Source organism: Sinocyclocheilus anshuiensis, unplaced genomic scaffold (genome assembly GCF_001515605.1).
Source record: "Sinocyclocheilus anshuiensis isolate Anshui unplaced genomic scaffold, SAMN03320099.WGS_v1.1 scaffold4004, whole genome shotgun sequence".
In the NCBI taxonomy this organism is placed as follows: domain Eukaryota; kingdom Metazoa; phylum Chordata; class Actinopteri; order Cypriniformes; family Cyprinidae; genus Sinocyclocheilus; species Sinocyclocheilus anshuiensis.
This window is the reverse complement of record NW_015541176.1, coordinates 189,450-194,075: the sequence shown is the minus strand read 5'-3', so window position 1 is coordinate 194,075 and position 4,626 is coordinate 189,450.

The following is a 4,626-nucleotide window of genomic DNA, read 5'->3' as shown; positions in this document are numbered from 1 at the left end:
TTCTCTTCTCTCCTCTCCTCTCCTCTCCTCTCCTCTCCTCTTCTCTTCTCTTCTCTTCTCTTCTCTTCTCAGTCATTCAAAAAAAGTTGTCTGAAATCACAGTATCGCAGTATGAAATCACATTCAGATTCAGCCCTTTCAAGTGCGACGCTGCATTCTCAGCAAACCTGACCCAATAACGTGCCATATGATAACCCCAACCTTCTACCATGTAAATTACAACAAAGAAACATCATCCAAGTTGTCACATTGAACAACGTTCATCTTCAATACCAGCAGTTTCAACTCAAACTAAAAAATCATTTTGCTTTACGATATGAATTAAATAATTTATTTTTTTAAACGTTTTTTTTGTATTTCGTTCAATTTGTTTAATTTTCCTATAATACATATGTATCACTCTTAGTTAATTCACTCTCCTTTATGAAGGATTGCAGTTTTTACATGTACAAAATGTTCTTTTTGTCTGTATTGGCAGAAACAGAGCAGCTGCAATAAAGATAATCAGCTCAATTCAGCCTGACCTGTTCACATTTTAATAATGTAATAATTGTTTTAATTCTTTGAGATTAGAGAAGCATCACAGCTAAAGGATAACAATACGTAAAAAACAATATCATTGGAATCAATTTCAGAATCATGGTGAATAAAAAAGCCAGCCAATCAAAATCTATATGACATTAAAAAGCTTAAGCATTTAAAGTGGCAGACGACATAACTGCAGTGCATAAATAGACAATTATGGTCCATTAGTGTGGACACTAGTTATTGTTATAGTTATCGTCTTTAGTATGAACAGGCCTTTGTTTTTACTTGATATGTTTTGTAGAAGCTTGTTTTTCATTGAGAACCAAATTTGGTGCATTTTTCATAATCTCCTGTTGATTTTATCTCACGTTGAAATCACTGCGACTGAAACACTGCTGCGATAGAAATAAGTATCCTGCACTTATAGAAAAAAATGGAAAGAGAGTATCAAATCATTTTAGTCTTATATGGAATCTTGTTTCCGCCATGGACTAAACAAAATGTAAGAGGTAATGTGAGAAAAAAAAAGTCAGATTTGCGAGATATAGACTCATATTTGAGAGTTATTTGCAACATATAAACTCAAAATTATGAGTTATAAAGTCCTAATTACAAGATACATACTTGCAATTGCGAGGAAGTCGTGGTAGCGTCTTATGAAGTCAGAATTCAAAGATAAGCTCGCAATTCTGACTTTTTCTCAGATTTGTTCGTTTTTTATCTCACAACTCCTTTTTCCTCAGAATTGCAAGTTATAAACTCACACAATTTTGTTTAGAATTGTGAGATATAAAGTAACAAATCTGAGAAATTTTAATTGAATTGTGAGATGAAAAGTTACCTTTTTACCTTCACCTTTTTTATTTTAATTCATTTTTTTATTCAGTGGCAGAAACAAGCTTCCATTGTCGTCACAAAGCAGTTTCTATAGTTTAATTTGATGCTTTGCATTCATGCTTATTGCTTACTTTGAACTCACGTGTTAAAACAGTGATGTTCTATGTATGTTCATGGTTCTCTAATGTTGGTTCATCGTCACGACATTAAACTAAACAAATAAAATGATCATATTTGCTGCCAATTGTTTTAATTCTACATATTTGAGATTTAATTACTAATACAGGGGGTCACACTGTACTATCAACATACAGCAACATGCTTTAAACACCTAGCATCTTTTAAAAATTACTATATCATTACATGGACAACATCAAGCAGAATGATATGAAATATGAAAAATAACGAGCGTTTTGTCACTGTAATATTACTTTGGTCACAATAATGGACACTATATGTGCAAGCCACCAAAACGTTGCTATGGTTTCCAAGCTGTCAATCATCACAGTTTCGAGTGTGAGTCTTGTTCCGTACACACATGGAACGATCATTTACGGGACTCACTCCCGCATGCAGTTGTCACTCCTGCAACTTGCAGTGTGTACATGGCCATTTAGTCATCAGATATGTAAAATATAGCTGCGCAGGAAAAATATACTTACACATTTACATACCTCGGGTCTCTAGCTACCCTATACACCTTTTACAGAAATTTAATCAGAAAACAGGTATTCTTTTATATTTTAATATTTTTTTCTTGTTACAGCTATTGTTTATAGTGGATAGATTGAGGAATAGGCCTACTAGGAAAGTTGATGTCTAACTTTCAAAAAATGAAGGAGGAAGAGAGGGTAGTGAATGATGTCCCGGGTCACTAAAGACCAGAGGTATGCATTTAAGGGCTAATTGCAGTAGAATGGATTGAACAAACCACATGTGACAAAGTTTTGTGATTCTGGCTCTGCCCTTATTAGTATAAAGGCTGGTATAAATAGAAATCATCAGGAATTACTTTATAAGATTTTATTTACAAACTGCACATGTGGGCATCCAGGGGAATGAGAAAGTAGATAGACTGGCAAAAGATGCAAGAAAAAAAAGAGCATGTTGATGTCAACATTATCAAATTAAATTATCAATGAAATGATCAAAGTCAGAAGGAAAGAGTTTAGTGTGGAAAAATATAATGGAAAAATGGCAACAACAGTGGGATCATGAAATTAAAGGAAGACACTTGTATTCGATCCAAAATAACGTAGGCTAGGTATGGAAAGTAAGAAGGGAAATAAAAGGAGAGAATAAGTCATAATAAGTAGGTTGAGAATTGTAGATTGCGAGCTAAACAAGATTCTTCATGTGCTAGGAAAACATCCAACAGGATTACGTGATGAATGCCAGGAGGAAGAAACAATTAAACACATCTTTAGCCTATAACATGCGAGAAAGAGTTGAAGGGTCAGCTATGGGAGATCTGGTATAATCTAAAAAGTATAGTGGAATGTGTAAGTGGCGACGAAGGAAGGACATTTGTGACCCTGGATCACGAAACCAGTCATAAGTAGCACGGGTATATTTGTAGCAATTATGTTCATAACAGAAAAGCCGTAGTAAATATGTGACCCTGGACCACAAAACCAGTCATAAGTAGCTCGGGTATATTTGTAGCAATAACCAACAATACATTGTATGGGTCAAAATGATTGATTTTTCTTTTATGCCGAAAAACATTAGGATATTAAGTATAGATCATGTTCCATGAAGATATTTTGTAAATGCCCTACCGTAAATATATCAAAACGTAATTTTTGATTGCTAATATGCATTGCTAGGCAACTTTAAAGGTGATTTTCTCAATATTTAGATTTTTTTGCACCCTCAGATTTCAGATATTCAAATAGTTGTATCTTGGCCAAATATTGTCCTACCCTAACAAACCATACGTCAGTGGAAAGCTTATTTATCCCGCTTTCAGATAATGTATAAATCTCAATTTTACAAACATGGACCCTTATGTAAAGTAAAGTAGATGTTGACTTATTGGATTTCTGTAAAGGGACATGATGAAACTCATCCAATTAAAAAAGTATTGGGAAAATGTTGGGAACATGAGTCAGACAAGTTTAGAAGTTTTGGAAGGATAGCAGAAGAAGAAGCCCAGTCATGTGGAATAATAAATGTAGAAATGAGCCCTGCAGTAGTAGTGTCACCCATTTCACCTTGGCTATTCCCTTTACCATTAGTAGACTTTAATTTGCAAGAAATTATTAATGACAAAAATAGAGTAATAGCAAAAGATGTCATAGTTAAACTGTATCTAGAACAGAATTACAACTCCGCAATCTCAATTTTCACTGATGGTTCCAAAGATCACGAGACAGGACGAGCATCAGCAGCTGTATTTGTCCCAACTTATCAAATCAAGATTGGTAAAAGAGTTTCTGATCAAGTGGGAGTTTACATTACAGAGATGGTAGCAATATTATTAACTATCGGGTGGATGGAGGATACTCGGCCAATGAATGCGGTGATATGTTCAGATTCATTCTCTGCATTATCAAGTCTTATCAGTGGAAGATCTTCAAGACAAGACATTTTGTATGAAATTCTTTTATGTATGTATAGAGTGAATAAGATAGGAATTAAGATATGTTTCCTGTGGGTTCCAGCACACGTGGGAGTGGATGGAAATGAGGTTGCGGATCATTTAGCAAAACAGGCACTGAAATGATCACATATAGAAATTATTATACCACTAAGCAAAGAAGAAGTTAAGGCTAAAATTAGAACAGCAATAAAAATGAGATGGCAAGAAGTTTGGAATAAGGAGGAGAGAGGAAGACATCTTTATCATATTCAAAATCAAGTTGGGGTTGAAAGAGTTAATTTTGGTAGTAGAAGAGAAGATACAATTATTACCAGACTTCGCATTGGCCATACTGCTTTAAATTCTTCTCTATATAAAATGAATAAGCATGAGTCTGGGAACTGTAGTCTGTGTGGATTACCAGAAACAGTAGAGCATGCACTATTACGTTGTTCTGCTTATGATAATGAAAGAGCATTTCTGTTGGAAGAATTAAAAGAAATAGGGATAGAAAATATGACACTTAAAACTTTGTTGAATAATGGCTTGAATCATTATAAAATATATAATGCTTTAATGACATTCTTTTAAAAAGTAGATCTGTTTAATAGGATTTAGAAGAATTAAAAAAACAATTCTATTATTATTATATAATTTTATTATTATTATTATTATTT